Source organism: Lissotriton helveticus, chromosome 10, assembly GCF_964261635.1.
Source record: "Lissotriton helveticus chromosome 10, aLisHel1.1, whole genome shotgun sequence".
Classification (NCBI taxonomy): domain Eukaryota; kingdom Metazoa; phylum Chordata; class Amphibia; order Caudata; family Salamandridae; genus Lissotriton; species Lissotriton helveticus.
This window is the reverse complement of record NC_136071.1, coordinates 1032628106-1032652389: the sequence shown is the minus strand read 5'-3', so window position 1 is coordinate 1032652389 and position 24284 is coordinate 1032628106. Positions and strand designations below refer to the sequence as shown.

Here is a 24284-nt window from a genome sequence, read left to right as displayed (position 1 = left end):
GCGGAAGTTTATTCCGCTTCCTCTCTTATGACACTGTTTTTTTCGGCACGGCGGGATCGTTTTTTTATGGGGGGGGAGACCCCCCCCAACCCCCCTATTTAATCCTTCGTTTTTTTTTTTCGTGGTAAATACGATCGTTGAAGGCATACGCGTTGGAAAGACGTTTACGTGGTAAGTGCCTCGTTGTAAACGTTACGCGTAGTACTGCCTTCGTTGTTAATGATGTTTCCCTTTTTTTTTAAAGGAAACGAGCTTTATTTACAAAAATGTTTTCCTTTTTTAAAGTTTGCCACTGCAATTCCCAAACAAACTTTTTTTAAGATTCACAAAAAGAAAGGAGGTCACCATGAGAACCAATCCCTTTGGTTAATGCAGTACCATCCCAGCTCAGAAACACAGTTTTTTCAAAGTTTTGCAACCGGATTTCAGTCACAAAACAATGATAGACGTCCTGGTTTTATGGTATATATTTTTTTAACATTTCCGTCTCTATCCATATTTATTTTTTGGTCAACCTATTGGTATTTATCCATATTTATTTTGAGTCTTGAGAATAAACAGAGTTGTAAAATGGTATATATCCACATTTATTTAAGTGTTAAACATGCACTCATACTTCGATGCCTTCGAGTTTTCGCAAATTAGGCAGCCAAATATAACAAAACGCATATGGAAATATAGCATTATATACAAATATATGTTAACTAATGCCTGTATTTAAGAAAATCTCATCCTGTTTTTTAACTCAACATACTTTCTATCTGCTCAGCTGTTGGCCTGGAATTCTTGAAGGACAGCATGGAAAGTCACTCACAAGCACACTTTTCTGTATTTTTCCGCTTTTAAATATAAATACAGGCAGAAAACATATTGTTTTCTGTCTGTATTTATCTTTAAAAATCAGTAAAAATGGAAAACTGGGAGCCTTAACAATGATACATCACATACGGAGTGACAATTTCAAAGGTATGTCTAAAACAAGCTCCTTTCAAATTGCAATTTGGTATCCATTTGCAAAGCCATTTTAAGAGAGGGTAAAAGTTTACCCACTCCTAAAATGGCTTTCGTACAGTCAAAAAAACATTGTAACAGTTGCAAACACTGAATCAGAAGGCTTCCTACCGCTAACATGCTTAGTACATCTGGTCTACAATAACAAAGGCTTGAACTATACCACCTAGCTAATTATACAGCTGGAAGCAACAAGGGTGTACTTGGAAATATTTTGTAAGAATTTGATATTGGCTATCAAGTCATTGACTTGAGCAGTAATGGGCCAAAGGTGAGTCATTTGAAGAAAAGATGGGGTTGAATTAGGAAAAATCCAGGTCCCGCTCTTCTGTTCTTCCTTTCCTCTACAGATTTCCCGTGAAAAGCATTGTGCCTGAGAGGTTTGCATGCAGCAGGAGCTTCAATGTGAGCAGGTCATTAAACCATCCAAGCAGACATTCATGAACAAATACAATACCTGAGATAGGAAAAACCCCTGTCACTATAGCCTGGCTGCATCCTGAGCGGCAGCCCCTTTACAAATGTAGTGGCTTGATCTTGCATTCTGAAAAAAGCCGTTTGTACAGGGCAAGTGTTTGCCACTACCACCCATCTCTTACAATTCAGTCTACATCTCTCTTGGTTACAGAGTTGAGTCCAGTTGTAGAACTTTCTATGTATAACGCACGTAAAGCCTCTTGTGCAGCAGAACATATGATAAAAATTAAGTTTATCATATAGGAAACTGTAAACTAAATAGTGCAAAAAAAGTGAAAAGATTATAACACAAAGGGCTTCATGTATGAATCCAGCTTGCAAAGTAGGGATGTGCAAATTGCATACCAATGGCCAGATGTACATAGACTTCGTTTTCAGGCGTGGCTTGCACAACTAAGAGCCATGAGGTGGTGGGGCGGGGCGAGGGTAGTCGACAGACAATGGGATACGTAAAATTAAACTGAAAAAAATAATAAAACCACCTATGTTGTGCGTACCAAGTCTGAGATGGAGCCAGCGCTAGGTAACTGGTTTTATTTATTTTTTATTTAAGTTAACCTATCCCATCGTCTGTCGACTCCCTCTACCCCACCCTGTCCCCGGTCCACCGCTCCTACCTGTGCAGGCCACGCCTGTCTCGTTTGTGATTTCCTAATAGTGAATTTTTGTGATTCGCTATCAGGAAATCGCAAACAACTATGTACAACAGTGTGCTTATTACTCATGAGGCAGGTTGCAGTTTGCGACTCATTGGAAATGGCTGGCACTCACAAGGACGGCGGCTTTTTGGGGGGACAGTAAACCACCATGTCTGAGTGCTTTTTAAACACAGCAGTTTTGTATTTTGAAATGCATCCCGTTTACCTTAAAGGAAAACAGGGTGCATTTAAAAATGAAAAATGAAGTTTCCTTTTCATTTTTTAAGAGTATTCAGTAGTCCGTGTGACCACTGCCAACTCTTAAAAAATGTTGGCGCCCACATTCACAATGGGGTAGGTCACCCCTGGGGACCCCTTACCATTTGCGAATGGGTTCCCACCAATGGAGAATGTTTTGAAACTGCATTCCAAGTCACAAATCATTCCTACATACCAGTACGACTCGGGACGCCCTTGGCACGGCCCTTCCTAATAACGACGCGCAAACCCAATTTGCAATTCGGTAGTAGCGTACCGAATGGGAAATAGGGCTTTTTACATGTAAAACTGCTTTTTACAGGGCGTATACGGCCTAATTCTGCGAATCGGGCTGTTTGTTAGCTTGAAAAAGCTTTGTAAATCTGGCCCCATCTGATTTGCGAATGGAAATGCAATTTGTATTGTGACCTATTAGTCAAAAGGATGCATTAAAAACAGTGGTGTAGCATGCACTTAGGCCACCCATGGCGGTCCCTGTGTTTGCCGCCCTGCTGCGGCACCTTCAAGCGGGAGGTTGCTGGTGTTTTTTTTGCATTTGCCACCCTTTGCGGCCGATTGAAGAGCGGGGGAGGCTCCCGCCCCCAAAACTCGCACACACCCCCGCTACGCCACTGATTACAAATTGTTTATTTGCAGGTGTTCTCAAAATGGTGCCCTGCTATGCCACTGATTACAAATTGTTTATTTGCAGGTGTTCTCAGAATGGTGTGGCTTATGAATATTGATAGGTATGTCACAATTACCGACCGTTGTGATTGGCTGTGAAGGCAGGCATGGTGGTTTGCAAGGTATAGAAGACCTCATCCCTGAATTTTGGGAAACAACCATTAAAATGCAATCATTTCACCGCACTGCCTTTACAATGCAGCTGTTACAACGCAACGGCCCTTACCTTGCATGCCATTACAACGCATGCCATTACAGCGCATGTCACTACAACGCATGCCATTACAACGCTTACCATTACAACGCATGCAATTACAATGCATTATTAGGGTGGGTATGGGTTTTGGGGTACATGGGGATAGTATTTTTACCCTTACACTATCCAACACTTACCGTGCTGTTACACTCACTGGAGTGGGAAGAGTAATTTTAACCCCTACACTATACACACTTACTCTACTGTTGCACTCACTGGAATGGGAAGAGTAATTTTTACCCCTAAACAATCCAACACTTACCCCAAAAGTACTATGCGTTGTAATGGTATGCGTAGTAATGGTATGCATTGTAATGGTATGCGTTGTAATGGTTGTTTCTAAAATGCGTTGTAATGGCATGTGTTGTAAAATCATGCATTGTAATGGTAGTTGCAATGTAAAAACTGGGTTGTAAAGTCATGAATTGTAATTGTTTGCGTTGTGACGTCATATATTCCTGAATTTGCCATATATTTTTTAAAGCAGGATAAGTCCACTAAAGTAACAGGTGCAACTGTTTTAAAAAAATAAATGTTTCTCATTCGGAAATACTTTAGGGAACCAATTGACCGCTTGATCTGAGGCTGTTGACACGATTGACAAAGCAGAATCCATCCCAAAGAAACATTGTCCTCTTTCCAAACTAGATCTCACCTTATGTGGATGTCGATAACTGGTGAATAGATTTTAAAGCTGTTGATACACTCCATTGTGAATCCTAAATAGGAGAGGGACACCCATTTCACGTCCCTCCTTGAAGGCCTAGTGACCTCAAAATACCTTTGTAAATGCATCCTAAATGTATATTATCTTGCTTATTTTGTGTGTTCTCATTAGTTTTCCATGTGTAAACTGCCAAATGCAGAGGATAGGCAGGGCTGGGGGGGGAAGGGGGGCCGGGTTAAAGTTGTTAAACGCAGGCTTTCCATAAAGATATGGTTGGGCCGCCAATGTTTAAGGTGTGACAGTGTGTCTGCTTAATGAGAAGTTAATGTGTGTTGAATAAACACAATCACCCTGGCATTGGGAGTGAACAGCGTGACTGAAGCCAATAATATGACATTTATGTTCTGCACAGAGAACCAGAAAAAACTTTAAGAATTATTTCCATGTTGCCTATTGTATTGACTTATAATGTATATGACTAATGACTGACAAATGTCCCTTTGGTCCAGAACTGATATACTTGAGTGTGTTTATGAATGACATTGGGTATTGACCCATTGCAAGAGGCAGAGCAAGCTGCTTTCATTTGGCACTCTTCATCCACTTGCTTGACTTGGGGTGTATCTAATTGTTTTTTACGTCGATCCTAGCGGTAGCCCGAATGTGCTGCTCGCTCTGCGAGGCATGCTGTAATAGAGAATGCAGTGGTAGCCCCGCCCACTCTCCGCCCATAGTTTTAATTGGCTTGTGTCATTATCTTTCGTAAACGCTGGCATCTGATTCATTATGAGGCTTGTAAGTCCCTCCTGGGTAACTCTTTGTCTCCATTTGTTACCGCCCATAAGGATTGGACCTTTTACTTGGCTCATTGCATGTTCTGCTTTATCTAGTGGGTGAGCACTATTTTGTTTATTGACACTAATGGGGACAATGGCAACTGCTTTTTTTGTTGTATTTGCATGCTGAGCGCTCAGATGAAATGTAATTTTTAAAACTTTAATACTCAGCATGGCGTCCGCTTCAGGGACACTACGCTCTGTTTATTATTATCTTTTTTTAAATTTTAATAATGAGTGCAGCGCCCGCTTCAGGGACACCGCGCTCTTTCTTTTTCTTTTTTTTTAAACATTTTAATAATGAGCACGGTACACAGACAAAATATCGATTTTTAAATTTCTACATACAATTATATCGAAGTTTAAATATCGAAGGGACATAATATAGAAGGTAAGTAATATCGACACTCTTAATATCGATATTAGTAATATCGAAGTTTTAAATATTGATGTCAGTAATATCGAAGTAAATAATTTCGATGTTACTAATATCGATTTTTAAATAAATTTTGTGTATATTATATAGTATTTATTATGTTTAATAATTTATTTTTATTGTAATTTAATTAAATGTTGTCTTTTAGTACTGTAGCGGGTTGTGGGTTTATAGGGGAATAGGGTGGGAAGTAATTTAATTATGTTAAATTAATTATTAATTAGTAGGAATTATTAATTAATTAATTGAGAATTATTTGTAATTAATTGATAATTATTGTTAAATAATTCATTAATTGATAAATGTGTTCTGTTGTGGGTTGTGTGTTTATAGGGGAATATGGTGGGAACTAATTTTAATGTAATTAAGTAATAATGAACTATTTTTTATAAGTATGTTATTTCAACCCCTACGCTATCCAACACTTTCCCTACTGTTGCACTCTCTGGAGTGGGAATAGTAATTTTTACCTCTACGCTATCCAACACTTTCCCTACTGTTGCACTCTCTGGAGTTGGAATAGTAATTGTTACCCCTACGCGATCCGACACTTTCCTTACTGTTGCACTCTCTGGAGTTGGAATAGTATTTGTTACCCCTACGCTATCCAACACTTTCCCTACTGTTGCACTCTCTGGAGTTGGAATAGTAATTGTTACTCCTACGCTATCCAACACTTTCCCTACTGGTGCACTCTCTGGAGTTGGGATTGTAATTTTTAATCCTACGCTATCCAACACTTTCCCTACTGTTGCACTCTCTGGAGTTGGAATAGTAATTGTTACCCCTACGCTATCCAACACTTTCCCCACTGTTGCACTCTCTGGAGTTGGAATAGTAATTGTTACCCCTACGCTATCCAACACTTTCCCTACTGTTGCACTCTCTAGAGTTGGAATAGTAATTGTTACCCCTACGCGATCCAACACTTTCCCTACTGTTGCACTCTCTGGAGTTGGAATAGTATTTGTTACCCCTACGCTATCCAACACTTTCCCTACTGTTGCACTCTCTGGAGTTGGAATAGTAATTGTTACCCCTACGCTATCCAACACTTTCCCTACTGTTGCACTCTCTGGAGTTGGAATAGTAATTGTTACCCCTACGCTATCCAACACTTTCCCTACTGTTGCACTCTCTGGAGTTGGAATAGTAATTGTTACCCCTACGCTATCCAACACTTTCCCTACTGTTGCACTCTCTGGAGTGGGAATAGTAATTTTTACTCATACACTATCTAAAATGTATTTAGCTTTTTTATTAGTATTATGTTGTTATTAATTGTTATTTATGTGATTATTTTATGTATATAAATGTATTAGTAGTTTATTATTTTTTATTTTTTATAAGTTATGAAAATAATTAATTTATAGTTAATATTAATGAAAAATATATTATGTATTATATATTTATTAATATTAATTTGTATTACATTATGTATTACTTTTAAATAATATAGTACATTTTTAAATATGTTTATTACATTTATAAGTATTATTTTGTTAATATTAGATTTTTATTTAATTAAAAAAAACGATATTTTACAAAAAACGATAATTTTGTCATTCTATATATTTTTTTCGATATATTTGTACTTACCTTGTTAGGGATAGGATTCCTATATTTTTGACTTCGATATTTTTGTTCCGATATTTTTGTATATCGATATTTGTGTTATCGATATTTTGTCAGACATTCAATGAGCACAGCCTGGTGTGTGCGCGCCTGGCACTCCATTTAGATTGTGGTTCTGAAAATTCTGGACTTGAGAATAAAACTTCGTCGTAACATGACCGAAAATGACGAGTACACTATGTACAAGCATTTTCGTCATATTCCAGTGACGATTTCACCTCGAAATCGTCATTTTCGTTCTGAACCCTTGGCTTCCATTTTGTATACGGCAGCCATTTTGTGAGTTGCCCTTTACATAGGCTTATAATACAGCTAAATTCGATTCCAAAGGACACATACACCTTAATTGACTTTCCTGTGACCTGGGCACGTTGGAACCATTGCCCCAGGCCGAACCTGTCTGGTCAGTTCCTCTCCCAGTGGCCGAATGAGATAGCATCAAGGCACAACAGGCCATAAACCCATTTCATCGCACACACCCTGCCGAATCTTGCTCACACCTGTCCCTGCTCTTTTCTCTCACTTGCTTTATGATGGGGAGGTGCCCATTTTTATTGGGGGTCCACCGATATCTGATGAAATGTTGGGCCTTGCCGGGTGATTTGTTGTTGGCTGGACGAACTGAAATATAGACATGCCATCATGACTCTGCTTTTCCTTTGTAACAAAGAATGTGAATAGTGTACTGTAAATTCGAAGAATGTTTGCCTAAAGCACAATATTTTGTATAAAAAGAGAAGCCTGACTTTGTAAGTTTGAGCAGTCTCCTGAGAATATACATCCCGTGTATTGTACTTCTAGGACGCTTGTTTCTTGGTTGCAGCCAATAAAATCGATCCTTGACTTCACCTAGAAGACTCTGAGTTTCTGTGGTCTGAATCAGGAAAGTACCCGAGGTCTTTGGGTGTACCCTGGCACCGCTGGGTTACCAGTTTGGTACCGGTTCTGAAAAACCCAGTACCGCAGTCGGCGCCCAACGTTTGGGGCGATTCCAGCGGTACCAGTCCAGTCAGAGGTTCGTGAGGAGCTTCGTGTGAAAATTCTGGAGGAAGGCCATCCACTTCATCGACCCCTGCATGTCGACGTGGTCCGAAAGTCTTTGCTGCGAGGTTCCCCGCTTCCAGACGGCTACAAAGGACTGCTGCCCTGGCTATCGCCCTGATTTGGACCCTTGAAGTTTGGTAGAGCGAAACGATAAGACAAGTCTTCTGGTGACGTCATCGATATCTCAGTTAAGTATAAGTGGAGCATCTTCCAGTCCTTAGTTGGTCTTAGTTTGGGTATTCCCTTTGGGATCATTTTTGGAACTTGCAAGTGCCAAAGCCGAAGGACTCGTGTATTCACGAGAAATATCGTAATCGATAATCCTTTGAAGTTTGGAGCTAGACTAGAGAGCGAAGATGCCTGGTCTTAGACTTGAACATTTGTTTTGTCTTGGTTGTAATAATAGGGACTCCCGATTGGAGGACTCGTGTCCGGTTCCTCCGATTGGAACTCCAACTTACGAATTATATGTAAAACATGGCATAGGTCCCATCACATTTAATGAAGTGTGGATCAAATACACCAGAAAAGATGGTGTTTTAAAATGGCCCCAATATGGTAGCTTTGATACAGAAATCTTAGATAACCTCGAAGTTAAACTTTTTAAAAAGAAAGCCCGGCCGGCGATGTTTGACTCTTTCCGTCTATGGCGTAAGGAAGCCAAACAGAAGGAAATTAAATTAGCGAAGAAAAATTAGAGAGAAGGGGGAATCTCGATAATGCAAGCCGCTATGCAGTTTAATGACAATGAAGAAGAACAGATGAGTGAGCAGTTGCACAGGCAACGTAAAATGGTAATAGATAAATGCTATCCAGTTTTGCCACCTCCTCAGCAAGATGCAGCAAAAGGGCTTGAAAAAGATCCTTTAATGTCGCATTTATTAAGTTCGCCAAATGCCACGGCACCTCCGCAACCTTTAGTTGTGCAACCTGTGCCTCCTGTTCCTCCACAGCACCCACCAGCTGTTCTTCAGCTGGCTCCTGCTCCTTTGGTGCAGCCTCCTCAAGGCCCACCGATCACATCTATTTCACCTGTGCTTTCTACGACTTTGCCTAGTGCACCTTCTATTTCTCCTAATGATCCCTCTGCTATTGCTTCTGCCCCTGCCTTATCTCACCCTGTTTTTCCACCCGTTCTTCCTTCAGTTTCTCCTTCCGTTCGGCAGAGAATGGCCAACACTGTTACTAATCTTTTCTCACCTCTTTGCGGGTCGCCTACTACGACCTCTAACATGGAACGTAGACAGTTGCGAAGTCAACTGCCTGACTATCAAGAGAGAGATTCACTGAATCGTTTAGCGCATAAATGGGTTATGGACATTGTAAGGTATGATGTGGAGTCTGTCATGGAAGTCTTCCGTCAATGGGAAGCACCGAAGCAGAGATATGTTTTTGAACAAATGTGCGTTTTTCTCTGTGAGGATTTGGAAGACAATGATCTGGAATACAACCCGCCCAAGTTGTGTCGTGTGCGGTTTGAGTTCGCAGAGGGCATGATCGTAGGTCCAGATGTCGAGAGAGCGGTTGAGACATTGTTGTCATTTCGGAGCACTTCTCAGTCGCTATTTGAGCATGGCACATCCGGTAGGAAAAAGGCGCGACAGTACCCCATGAGAGAGGTTCCCCCACAGTGGAGGGAAGGGGACCTACAAGCTAACCCACCTATTCAGCCTCATTTCCAGCGGGTGTGGGTACATGTCCCATGGAGGCGAGCTGAAGTTTTAGCCCTTAAACAGACATTACCTGATCCCCGTAAAAATCCCGCAGGGTATTACAAAGAGTTGTCACAGACTGCAGGGTCATGTATCATGAATTTAGCCGATATCGATATGTTATTTGGGAATGTTGTTCCACAGCCTTTATGGGGTAAGATTTGTCATACAGATCATGATCAGGAGCTAGGTGACTCATGGGCTAATATTGCTGCTGCAGATGCCCGACAAGTTGGTGGTGCTAAGCCTGAGCCTTTAGTAGCCGAACTTCCTGGTAAAATAATTGATTACATGAAAACGATAATGCCTGCAATACGTGTAAATTGGGATAAGTTGTCTGCATGTTAGCAGAAGAAAGATGAAACAGTGTCAGATTTCTTCACCAGGTTTGAAGAGACTTTGGTCGACCACAGTGGTCAAGATATGAGCACAGAAGGTGGTCAGCGTTTGTTCATCGATAAATTCGTGCACAATCTGCTTCCCGAGTTGTGTAAAAAGTTAAAAGGTTCAGAGAGTTCATGGGCAGTTTCCTCCTCAGCACAGATATTGGCTACTGCACAGTATTACGAAAATCGAGACAAAGACGAGAAAAATAGAGCAGAAAAGAAAACGAAAGAGTTGAAAACGAAGGTTTTGTTACAGCAAGCATATCCGCCGCGTGGTGGTGGTGGCCAGAATAGTGGTGGTCAAAATAATAGTGGTCAGAGTAACTATCAGAATAATTATCAGCAGCCTCAACAGTATCAGAGGAACTCGCAAAGAGTCGAGTATACTCAACCACGTGTCCCTGTAGGCCCCAATCAGTGCTCATATTGCAAGGAAGAGGGTCATTTCAAGTATAGTTGTCCTATTTTATTACAGCTTGCAAATGGTGCTTCTGGTGTAAGAGGTCGAGGTGTTCAGCAAGCGTCTAGAGATAGAGGACGTGGAAATTTCCCCCAGAACACACAGTCTCTTCCACCTCAAAATTCTATGAATAGGTTCGATCAGCAGAATAACGCACCTGGTAGGACAGCCCAGTACTATGCTGATGATTACTATGCAGAAGATGAGCATTGGGAAGGTAATGATTGCTAGGACAGCCATAGACAAAGAGAGGGAGTTGTTTCAGTTCCAGTAGATCAGAGTGGACCTTACGTTGAGGTGATTACATCAGGTGTGTCAGAGCCTTTTCTGTTGGATACTGGTGCTACAAAGAGTTCTTTTATGCACTCCAAACTCCCTGGCGCACCTTTGTCTGGCGAAATGAATGTATCTGTAGGTTTTTCTGGCGCCCCAGTTAGAAATCCGATTTCTGACCCTTTGTCCCTTTTTGTTGGACCTTGCGAATTCGAAGCACCCCTTATTCTGACAACAGGTTGTGGTGAAAACTTGCTAGGATTAGATTTGCTAAAAAGATTGTACGCAACTTTGTACTGTTCTCCTTCTGGAGTACAACTTACACTGGGTAAGAAAGTGGTTTCTCCAATGTATTTGTCGAGAGACAAACTTCCAACAGAATTTTCATCTCTCCCTAATATTCTTTGGGCTACTGGTCCTAATGATGTTGGTCTTTTGGAAATACCACCATATGTTGTAACATTGAAAGCCAATGTTAGAATGCCACGAATTCCCCAATACAAAATCTCTAGTGAAGGTGAAAAAGCTTTGCTAGCGATCGTTTACGATCTAATTGAGAAAGATGTGATTGAAGAGACAAGAGGCAACGTTTGCAATAGTCCTGTTCTGCCTGTTTTAAAACAAACTGACCCTTCCCAGCCACCTGTTTACAGATTCGTGATTGATCTTAGAGAGGTCAATAAAATAGTTGTACCACAATTTCCAGTTGTCCCCGACATTACTGCCCTATTGACTATGATTCCAGCTTCTGCCACCTGGTTTTCGGTGATTGACTTGAAGAATGCTTTCTTCAGCATCCCGATTGCTGAGGAGAGCAGGGATATTTTTGGCTTCAGTTTAGGAGGTCGCAGCTTCCGCTTTAAACGAGCTCCACAGGGCTACTGTGAAAGTCCATCAATATATAGTCAAGCTTTAAAAACACAGCTTGATACAATTGTTTTACCTGAAGGTGCTACCCTTATTCAGTATGTGGATGATTTGCTTGTTGCTGCAGATACTGAGGAAATCTGTAAAGAAGTCACATTGTCATTGTTGCGTCATTTGTGTGATTTGCACCACAAAGTGTCTCTCTCAAAATTCCAATATTGTCGACAAGAAGTGACCTACTTAGGTCATCTCTTATCAAAGGAGGGAAGGAAACTCACCCCAGAAAGAATTCAGGCAATAGCGAAATTGAGTGTGCCAAGAACACAGAGAGAAGTGCGTGCTTTCTTGGGCATTACATCATATTGCAGACAGTGGATACCAAATTTTTCGTTATTAGCCAAACCTTTGGAGGCATTAACGTGTAAAGATACACCCAATCCCATTCCTTGGTCTGAAGAGTGTCAGAAAGGTTTTTCTGAATTGCGCACAGCATTATGTTCGGCTCCTGTGTTGGGTACCCCCAACTACAGTAAGCCCTTTACATTGTATGTCCATGAGAAACAAGGTTGTGCATTGTCAGTTTTGACTCAGTTGTTTGGGGACAAACAGCGTCCATGTGCATATTTTTCGTCGACTTTGGATCCAGTAGCTAGAGCGTTGCCAAGTTGTTTAAGAGCCACAGCGGCAGCAGCTGTTTCTATTCGACAGCCTGCTGGTCTAGTAATGAACAATACGCTAGTCGTGATGGTCCCACATGCAGTAGACACGTTGTTAAATAGAACCAAGACACAGCACTTAACTAGTGCTCGATTGTCAGGTTACGAATTAACATTGTTAGCTAGTCATGTGCACATAAAAAGGTGCAACACTTTAAACCTAGCTACGTTGTTGCCAATTGTAGAGGAATTAGATGCTTCAGAACAGCATGATTGTTCTCTTACAACAGAAGAAGAAACAAAAGGGAGAATAGATCTTAGGGACACTCCTCTTGCTGAATGTGATGGTACATTATGGGTGGATGGTTCATGCTTCAAGCTTCCGAATGGTGACACGTCTGCAGCATATGCTGTCACGACTTTGCATACAATTGTTGAAGCTGCACGTATTCCACATAATTCAGCTCAAGCAGCAGAATTGATTGCACTTACCAGAGCATGTGTGTTGTCTAAAGGAATGAAAGTGACTATCTATACCGATAGCCAGTATGCATTTGGTGTGGCTCACAGTTTTGGACGATTGTGGAAAGAACGTGGGTTCCTGACTTCGCATGGAGCTAAGATTCAGCATGGTCAGTTGGTGAATGAGCTTCTTGAATCACTGACCATGCCTCTGCAAGTGGCGATTGTGAAATGCAGTGCCCACAAAAAGGTGACTGATGATGTTGGTCGTGGAAATGCATTTGCTGACGAAATCGCGAAAGAAACTGCAAGGAATGTAATGAGCCGAATGTGTGTTGCAGGCCCTGCAAGATGGGTTGGTGATGTTGGAATGTGTGAAGACACGATAAAGAGTGTGAAATCCATTCAAGTTGAGGCTACAGAGAAAGAGTTGAACATGTGGAGAGAAAGTACGGGTAGAATGGATGCAAATGGTTGTTGGATTGAATTGTCAGAGCATCAGAGATGGTTGTTACCCGATGCATATGTGCTTGCAGTGGTTACAATGGCTCATGGAATGGCTCATATCAGCGTGAAAGGGATTTGCAAGTTGTTGGCTCCAGTATGGCAAAATTCAGGAATTCTCAAGTGTGCAGAGAATGTCGTCAAGAATTGCATGGTGTGTCTGAAACACAATCCTGGTAGGGGAAGCCCAACTCCAGCTGGTCATTTTGCACCTCCTACGTATCCGTTCGAGGTTTTGCAGCTAGATTTCATCCACATGGAGAGGTGCAACAATCTAAAATACGTACTCGTTGTTGTTTGTGCCTTCTCAAGATGGGTAGAAGCATACCCCCTAAAAGACAATACTGCCTTATCCACAGCTAAAGCCCTTGTGAAAGAGTTCTTCCCCAGGTTCGGAATGCCTAGAATGGTCTGGAGTGATAATGGGAGTGAATTTGTGGGTCGAGTGATGAAGAGAGTATGTGAAGGGTTAGGCATTCAGCAAAGGTTCCACGCTGCAAATCACCCCCAATCAGCTGGATTAGTAGAATGTTATAATGGCACGCTTAAGTTAAAACTGGCCAAAATTCAAGCGAGCACAGGTCTTAAATGGCCTGATGCTCTACCCTTAGCACTCCTATCCACCAGAATGACTGTGCATTCACGAGTGAAACTTAGTCCCTATGAGATTGTTTTCGGCCGCCCGGCCAACATATGGGGAGTGCCAAGGCCCACTAAGTTCAGCGAACTCGAACACCCTGTTTTGCTTGACTATCTGTACGAATTGACGGCTAAATTGCGTGTTTTGCATCAACAGGTTCACGACACCCTGCCTCCGGTCTCTGAAACTCCAGGTCACGCAATCGACCCTGGATCCTGGGTCCTTGTCAAGAATTTCCAGCGAACCAAGAACGACCAGCCCAGGTGGACCGGACCGCACCTCGTCCTTCTTTCCACGAGATCAGCTGTTCGAGTGGAAGGGAAGAAGCACTGGATCCACGGGGTCCATTGTAAAAGGGTACCCCTACCTCTGCCGTATGACCAGTGGGTCCAGAAGGGTGTCGCCGACTCAGAAACTGAAACTGTACCACGCTTTCTGCCCTTCAGTGATGCACGAGTAAAAGGAACATTTACTGAACAAGAGAGCGAGAACATTTTGCAACCAGCTGTATCACCGTCAATTCCATTGAACACTACAGAGCCTGAACTCCTGTTTCAGGATCAGACAGTACCCGGGAAAAAGCGCTATAATTTGAGGCCAAGACCTATGGACAAATAAAAAAACCTTTTTTTCACCTCCATGTACTATTTTTTTTTAAAGTGCAGCTCTCCCATCTGAGAAACTTGCTCATTTTTGTTTTTTGAACCGCCATCCGGGTTCCGCTGCTAGGGCCGCGATTGCCCAAAGTCTTTGGGGTGCAGCTGACGACGTTAGGTCGGCAGTTCTGGTTGGTCTAAGGGAGTTGCCCTGGACTGACAGAAGCATTCCTTAGCAGAATCAACCTCCCATCGCGGGCAGCACTTTAGAGAGGATGGAGTTTCTCGAGATGGAGAGACCTGCCAAGGAAATGAACTTTAAACACAAGATTTGTAAAATAATGACAAAGAAAAGCTTCTTGATATTGTGCATTTTCATGCTATTCAGTGTGATGATATTTTTAATAAGTTATGTGTTATTCTCTTTTCGAGTAACATTTGCACCCACTACATCGCCTATACCTCCTCCTTCTACTGTTTCCCCACACTCATTTCAACCCCTTCCTGAACACGAATCAGCTAGGAGATTAGAGTTTATTAATAACTCCTTTGTTCAGCTTTTGCACCAACACCAACTTGTAATGAACACAACTAACTGTTGGGTGTGTGGTCTTATGCCTCACACAACGGATAAAGGTATTCCTTATCTGGTCCTGCCATTCAGTCACAATGGTTCTGTGTGGGCATTCAGAACAATGTTCATATACACACATGAAGTCTACCCCCTACGTTCTGTAACAGACAATCCTAAAAATAGTGCTCTAGTTAAGGGTATAGTAGACATGATTAAGGAAGGTATTTCTTATGAGACTATCCCGAGAGATGAGACACTAGTATACATAGGATGGAACGTAACCGGATATGGAGCTACTCTGAATGAGAAACAGCAAGCTAAGAGATCTTCCCCGATTTGGATTGTACCCCATCAGGGTCATCTGTGTCTGCAAGGTAATGGCACGAATCCCAGAGCCCAGTTAGGGAAGAGTACCTGCACTAAAACGTATGTTTTTGCAGCCCAGACTTCCCCTTCGTTTTTAGCAGCTAAGGGTACCTATTTCATCTGCCATGATAGAGCCTATACATGGTTGCCCCCTGATTTTTCGGGCTCATGTTTTGTTTCGTTCCTGTTGCCTCCCACCTACACAGCAGCGGCAGATTACCACAAGACAAGGATAGTTAGAGGTGCCTTGAGTCAAGAAGACACTGCAGGACAGGAATTTGGGGACTTCGTAAAGGGTTTTCTGCCGTTCTGGGGACCGATGGCTAACAGCAGGAACATAAGGCAATTGACAAGGGTGGTTGAATCCACCGTGATTGAAACTGGTGGTGCCCTTAGTAACTTGACTGCTGAGCTCCAGTCGGATCGACTTATGACCCTTCAGAACAGGGTTGCATTAGATGTCATACTTGCAGACCGAGGTGGGGTATGTAGATTGATCCAATCGAGTTGCTGTGTTTTCATTCCAGATAACGCTCCAACAGTGTACCAGGCCATCTCTAAACTGCATAAGATTTCCGAATCTATTCATGTGGATAAAGGAGATTGGTCTTTAATGGGATGGTTCTGGGAACTGATATCCGCCTGGGGATGGAAAATTCTGATGATCATTGGGATGGTCCTAGCCATTCTTTTCCTGTCCTGTCTGTGGGTGCAGTGTGCTCCTGCAATATGTGGCCTCTGCGCTGCATCATGTGTAAGGAAACCTGTATCAAGAGACGAGCTAAGTACTAGAATGATGTTACAGCAACATCTCAATGACTTTAGGAATATAGACCTGGACTCAGATCAGCATGAGATTAGGTTGAATTGCCTATGTAAGGGCAAAAGGAGGGTTTGTGGTTCTGAAAATTCTGGACTTGAGAATAAAACTTCGTCGTAACATGGCGAATTTAGTATCAAAAGACCGCAAATGACAAGTACACTATGTACAAGCATTTTCGTCATATTCCAGTGACGATTTCACCTCGAAATCGTCATTTTCGTTCTGAACCCTTGGCTTCCATTTTGTATACGGCAGCCATTTTGTGAGTTGCCCTTTACATAGGCTTATAATACAGCTAAATTTGATTCCAAAGGACACGTACACCTTAATTGACTTTCCTGTGAACTGGGCACGTTGGAACCATTGCCCCAGGCCGAACCTGTCTGGTCAGTTCCTCTCCCAGTGGCCGAATGAGATAGCATCAAGGCACAACAGGCCATAAACCCATTTCATCGCACACACCCTGCCGAATCTTGCTCACACCTGTCCCTGCTCTTTTCTCTCACTTGCTTTATGATGGGGAGGTGCCCATTTTTATTGGGGGTCCACCGATATCTGATGAAATGTTGGGCCTTGCCGGGTGATTTGTTGTGGGCTGGACGAACTGAAATATAGACATGTCATCATGACTCTGCTTTTGCTTTGTAACAAAGAATGTGAATAGTGTACTGTAAATTCGAAGAATGTTTGCCTAAAGCACAATATTTTGTATAAAAAGAGAAGCCTGACTTTGTAAGTTTGAGCAGTCTCCTGAGAATATACATCCCGTGTGTTGTACTTCTAGGACGCTTGTTTCTTGGTTGCAGCCAATAAAATCGATCCTTGACTTCGCCTAGAAGACTATGAGTTTCTGTGGTCTGAATCAGGAAAGTACCCGAGGTCTTTGGGTGTACCCTGGCACCGCTGGGTTACCGGTTTGGTACCGGTTCTGAAAAACCCAGTACCGCAAGATTTCCGTTTTGTATCGTTTTTTGTGCTACACGTGATCAGACAGTCTTTCAAAACAACTGGCATCAGTAAAGTTAGAAAATATTTTTGGCACAGTTATCCAGTAAAACACTGTTCTACTGCTTTTGTATTAAACGCACAACCTCCCTACAACACTGGTCTTTAAAAGGAGTGCCCTAAAGAATTGCACACAAACAAAAAAATTATTTGTTTTTAAACGAGAGTGCATTTCACAGTGAACACAAAGCCCATCATACTGACTTCTTAGTCTTTGCCCTGTGTCTGTTTGTAGGTGTCTCATTAAATTATATATTTATTTTAACAGCCACACCCAATGGCAGGGAAAAAAACATCTGGCATCCCAAGCGCAAGGCATGGTGGTGCACTGGTCAACCGCGCGTTGTGAGTCACATTGACTGCCTGTGGTGAAAACCCCAAAACTTCAGGTATGCGGATATCTTTTTGTGGGATTGGATGGCAGGGTGCCGCACAGTGTGTCAATCTGGATTATCCTTCAGCTTCAAAAGTATTGTTGCAGGTAAGTAATGCTTTCCATGTACAATCGTATTTACTTGTGTTGTTCTGTTGACGATAGTGTGTAATTGGCAGGTTCGATTTACAGCAACACTGACTCAGCCATTCATCCTTCCGAGGTCAGTCAAACGAGCACCAATTTCAATTGGACAATAATAATTGCTTGAACACAAATATTATACATAAAGCGCTATGGGTGAAAGCGCTATATGAGTAAGATATTATTATTATTGCTGCCTCGTACTGTATAGCAGAAAAGGATACAAATCTAGCAATACCTGCATATAAGTTTCATATAACACTCATTGTGTCAGTGTTTGTCAGTGTCAGTAGTCTCACAAGATAATGTTATGGTGGAGGACAGAACCTTTTACTTCGGTTATTACACGTTCATCTTCTTTGGTCTGTAAGCACTATCAGGCACATGCATCAAAGCTTTTTGCGATCGCAAATGGTGCGATTCGCAAAAATCGGCCACTTGCGATGGCAAAATGAGCTTTTGCAATACATGAAATAACTTGCCTAAGAAATTGCAATATTTTGCGATTTTTCAAATTGCGATTGCATTTAAGAAATCGAAAATTGCAATGCAAGATGCCTTTTTAAATAGCGACTTTGCTATTGTGGCCTGCTATTTACCTCAAAATCATATCAGATCGTAAATAGCGAAAACTTTGAAAAATGCACTAAAGTGCATTTTTCAAAGTTGTAGGTTACACACACACATGCCCTTGGGACATGTGTGTGGGCAACATATGTGCACGGATCCATTTCAGGGGTGCAACAGGGTGTCCTTTTGACACCCTTGCACCCTTGAAATTGCAAGCGCAATTTGCGCGTACCTATTGGTACTCGCAAATTGCGCATGCAATTTCCCATTCATTCCTATGGGTCTGTAGGGCCGTAGGAATGAATGGGAACCCGTTCCTTATTTGTGACTCGCAATATGCGAGTCGCAAATAAGGAATATGTAGGAATCACTATTTTTATAGCGATTCCTACATGCATAGGATCGTTTCAATTGTACACATGTTTTAGTGATGATCCAATACTGTAAGTTGAAGATAAACTACCAATATATATTTCTCAACTTTTTATATGTGGGACTGTAAAATTAGCTTTTGATACAGGCCTATGCCAGACTCCTGCATGGGGCGTGACAGTGAAGCTGGCTGTTGCAGAACCTGAACCCAATCATTATGTGGCCACGCAAATTTTACAAACGTAAGGCAAAGGAAGAATTGCTGAAACAGATATTCGAAAATCTTCCCAGAAGAAAACCTACAAATATGCTCCATTGTCGACTTTTTGAAGCAGGAGGAAACATAAATGAATGTTTCAATAACTTTGCTGAACTGAACAAAAACAATTCAACATTTACGAAGGAGATTTTGGTAGGTGAAGCATACTGAGATCTTAAACCTATTGTACATACATACAGGTTGTATACATTGATCAAGATGCCATTATTCACATGCTCTCTGATTGTAGGGCTTTGCAGGCGGCTTTGCCTTCTTTGAGAGTGAGATCAGATATCACCTTTTCCAGTTATATCCTGAAAGCAGTCAGAGTCTATAAATCTGCCTTCAAATATTATTTTTGGATTTCAAAGTAGGCGCTCGTAGGCATATATGTAATGAATGATATTTATATAGCACAAACATATCTAGTAAGCGTCGGAGTGCTGAACGACCTACACGGTTCTGTTTACCAAGTGAGAGTTACACAAACGCATTTCACACATTAACACCAAGGAGATTACATGATTTGCCCAGAAACCCACCATGTTGAGCCAATGGTAGAGGCGCAATTTGAACCTGGGTTATCAGTAGCTATAGCCACTTACCCACATCTCCTCTTGCACTTTACTATACTGGATGGAAGCTAGTTAAAACCTAAACATCTTAATGTAACCAATATTTGTAATGAGTGTATATACTTATGTGGTATTTACACAGTACGAACCTAGCTGTAGTGTCTTGCTCGACACATCACATAGCAGTCCTTCCTAAGGGACTGCAAATTTCACCCACCCCACACCAATCCACCACAGGTGTCATCGGTCAGTTGATCCTGCCACTAAAAGGGACCGTGTGCATGTGTCCACATCATCCTTAATCTTAGCATGAGGGCTTAGAGCACTACATCTTTACAATGACGTCAGGGAGTCGGACCCTACCTGCTGTGCAGCCTCAGAGAAAAGCGGTCAGAAGGAATAAAGGGAAGGAACTTTATTCGATCCCGGGGAAGAAAGGAGATTTTTATCACCACCCCCCACTTTGCTGCTCCAGCTACCATCTATCTACATTGACCACTCTGCAGGCAGCGCAGCCAAAGAGGCGGAGATGAGTGGAACCATGCTGGGGGGCCCTGAAGGCAAAAAGATGTCTGGCTCCAGTGCTGCCATGAAGCCACTCATTGGTTGTGCTGGAGTGCTCTTCTGAGTGTTTGGCCCCGCACACTGTCCTTACTCCTGGGCATGTGAAGAAGTGAGTCAAGTTGCTGTGAGAGGGGACTTCACAGGCAGAGTCAGCAAACACTAAGAAGTGGAGGAGGCAGGACCTATTTCTGCCGTGGAATCCGGGCCCCACCATTGCCGCTCAATGGTGGGAGTCACCACTGTGAGAGGCATGGAAGAGTGTGCCCAGCCTTATGAAGTCAAAGTCTGTCAGTACAGTTTGGCCCACTGAAAATGGAGAAACGACTCTAGGCCGGAAATAATACAGCTCAACAGAAGAGGCTGCCCACTAAAGGGAGCTTGCTGTACAAATAGAAGAAGCATTTGCAATGCAATAGGTCTTGCATTAATGATAGTTTGAGGTATTGGTGTTGCAAATAATAATGCAACGCCAAAGCTCATACTTTCAGTAATGCCAAACCTAGTGCAGTGCAAATGTTTGCATAGTGAGCCAGGAACAAGCATTATATTTCTCGGTGCAGTATTGTAAGCTGCTCCTAGAGGTCCCTAATGAGCAAGGCAACAGCACTGCATGTCTAGGTGCAGTACTGCACGTTGTCCGTAGAGGTCCCTAGTGATCAAGTCACCAGCAGTGCATGTCTAGGTGCAGTAACGCAAGCTACCCTTAGAGGTCCCTAGTGATCAGTTTTGAGAAGTTACTGCTGCTACATTAAAAAGTAGCATTAGTAGAATTATTTAATTCGTAATTTCACTTCAAGGCTTTGATAAGTGGGCTAGGAGTTTCAGGTTGTGGCTAGACCAGATTTGTTTAAATCATCTCACCACCCTCTGAGAGACGCATGCCCACCTTTACCTAAGGAAAGACTGAAACAGAAATGCCAATAACACGTAGGTAAAGCCTCTAACATTTTTTACGAGATCTATTTAAGTGAAAAAAAGCGGCAGTGATTGTCCCAGGCTGCTTTAAAAGTGAAATTGTGCATGGCGCGAAGGAAAGCATGTACTGCCTGCAGCATGAGAAAGGCATTAAATAAAAGTGTTTCCAGACTAAAGAAGACGTACCATGATGTAACAACAGAAGTAAAAAGGCCAGTCCTCATGGGAAGTTACAAATGAAGACAAGGCGGTACCAAGGAGGCACTAACAAGCCTATTTATGAATCAGAAGCCAGCATTTACGAAGGACAATGACGCAAGCCAATGACAAATATGGGCGGAGAGTGGGCGGGGCTTCCAGTGCATACTCCAATACAGCATGCCTCGTGAGCGAGCAGCGCAGAGTGGAGTCTGACACTTATTATACCAACAGGCAAGAAGCACCAATGACACTCTGAAGTATCAGCCAGCCAGCTTACCCTGTCTGCATCCTGATCCCAAGCGGGAGAATCTCTTAACCATGACCCATGTACCATGCAGTTGCATGATTGACTAGGAAGTGGCTCCTCTGCTGTCTTGCTACAGCCCAGACATGGCACACATGCAACACCAGTTCAGACAACACGCAGTCCCATGGTAACCCATTGATGGAGCCTCCACAAGCACAAGAGATGGACTTGACACTGCTCCACCAATGGATTTCAGGTGGTAGTAGGGGCTCAGAGTGGAGACTCCAACAGGTTGCAGATTGTCTTCCCAGTCACAAGATTGTCCTGAGTGAGTCAAGCAACACCACCAGTCAAGCTTCAAGATGAACTCCAACAACCCTCCTGATACACCCATTTTGAACTGATAACATAAACCATGAACCATCTGGGGCATCAGCAGATTGGATGAGCTCCACACAATGGACATGACACCAGTCAGCGTGTGCAAAAAGGTTTTGAACTGTTTTGAATCACATTCATGTCCTGTCTCACACAGGTTAAATTATGAAGGCGAGCAAAGATCCCAGTGCAGCCAGCTTCATCAATACAAGCGCCCAATGCTGTCGGGCTGACAGATCTACACACCTGTACATCAATGGTGTCAGCTTTACATTGTTTTGGTTTCACAGGTTGTCCTTTAGTTCAGATTCAGATTCAGAGAAGCTTTATTCGATTTTTAAAGGAAAATCATAAAAGCGTACATTACAATATAAAGTGGCAAAAACATTTGATAATTATACAAGGTTTTTAAGATTCAGTAATAAATAAGTAAAAACAAATATTTTCAATTATCGCAATTAATGGTAAAATTCATCATTCAGGTTAATACATTGAAATCCGGAATCTTATAACAAGTTTTAAAAAACCAGAAACAGCATAAATTACAGTATCATTTTCTAATTGCTGAAGTCTAATGAAAGCAAGTCTACAAGTACGAATACCCCACTGCTTTAAAATGGGTTTCAGAAAAAACCTCTGTGTGTTTGATAAAATTTACAGAAAAATACACAATGGATGTTTGACTGAAAGGATATATCGTCACATGGTCAAATTACATTTTCCATAGCCCAGTTGTTGACGTAAGGGAAAGTAATCAGACGGAAGAAGGTACCAAACCTAAAGCGAGAGAGCAACATTCGGGCATAACAGCTAGAGTTGGACATAAGATACCATTGAAGCCCTTCAAAAGTAGTAATTTGCTGGTATCTTAAGACTGTGGGCTTGATTTTTTCCCTGTCCCACCTCTTGCTATTTAGGTGGTCCATGACCATCTTTTTTAAAGATTTCCTGGGCACTAATTCCATGGTCGATGGGTTGGTATAGAATTCCGAGTGTCCAAGCTCGGTCATCATGTTCTTGACATAGGTTAGCCATTTAATGTTACCAACCCCGTCGAGTTTAAGGCAGTCATTTATTAAGTCGCGGTTTACCAAGGTCTCGGGGGTGACCCAGATTTTATGCCGTGATAATATGGGCGCTGTTTTTATAATTTCCAATATATAGGGCAGCCCCAATTCAATATGTGCAAGATAGGTAGGCGTTGATTTAGGTACAGCCAGTAAATGGCGGATAAACTGGTTTCCGCTGTGTTGAATTTTTTGGGCGTTTTCCGTTCCCCAGAGACCTGAACCATATACAGCTGTAGAAATGCATTTAGCCTTGTATATATGGATCAGCTCTCTCGCTGGTCTACCCCCTATTTTAGCCTCAAAGTTGTTCAGGGCGCCAATGGTCCTGGAAAAAGCTAGCTGTCTAGCTGTCACAGCAGGCTGCCAGCTTCCTTTTCTATCAAAATGTACCCAAGTAGGTGAATCAATCTGTAGACTCAATTCGCCTACCTTCAAGAAAAATAGGACAAGATGTCCTCTTAGACCCTGTACCACATGACATTGTGTATGTTTTTGGAATATTAATTTTTAAACCCCTATCTGACATGTAGTTAGCAAATTCAAGAACAGCCCTCTGAAGTCCAACCCTAGTACGGGACATAATAACAGCGTCATCCGCATATAAAAATAGTGGTACTGGTGTTCCCATTATGGATGAATGATCGTGTTGGAACTCCCTGAGATGTTGACTGATCGAGTTTATATAGAGGGTAAAGAGGAGGGGTGCAAGGATACACCCCTGTCTCACACCCCTCTTAATGGGGAACTTTCCTGAACACTCACCCAATCTGCCATAACGAACCCTAGCGCCTGCTCCCCTGTAGAGTTCTTTAATGAACTGGAGAATTTGGCTATCCAAGCCCAGGTCTGTCAATGTTGCCCATAGAAAGTTGTGGTTGACGCAATCGAAAGCGGAACTCAGGTCAACAAAGGCGATAAAAAGGTTTCCCTTCTTGGCCTGAGTATACTTCAATATTGTCAATGCAAGGTTTAGTCCCTGCTCTATTGTACCTTTCCCTGTTCTAAAACCATATTGTAAGTTTGATATGATATCATTTTCCTCAGCCCATGATTGGATCCTGTGTAAAACTATCTGACCTGCTACTTTCATTAGGGCATCAAGCAATGAGATTGGACGGTAGCAGGTAGGGTCATTGCGATTGCCTTTTTTAAAAATAGGGACCACTATAGCTTCGGTCCAAGAGGGTATAAGCCCCTGTTGGTTTGCTTTATTTAAAAAATTTGTTAGTAGTGGAGCCCACAGAACAATTTTGTTTTTATAAACGTCTATTGGGACCCCATCGGGACCCGGGGCTTTACCCGAAAGACTGTCGCTGATGGCTTTTAAAACCTCCCCAGAGTTAAAAA

At 42.3% G+C, this 24284-nt stretch overlaps 1 protein-coding gene across 1 annotated transcript in view; it reads right to left on the bottom strand.

The window, feature by feature from the left end:
• LOC144784164 (serum paraoxonase/arylesterase 2-like) overlaps window positions 1-24284 on the bottom strand; it is a 106175-nt gene that overhangs the window by 15252 nt on the left and 66639 nt on the right. The gene's annotated exons all lie outside the window — the stretch shown is intronic.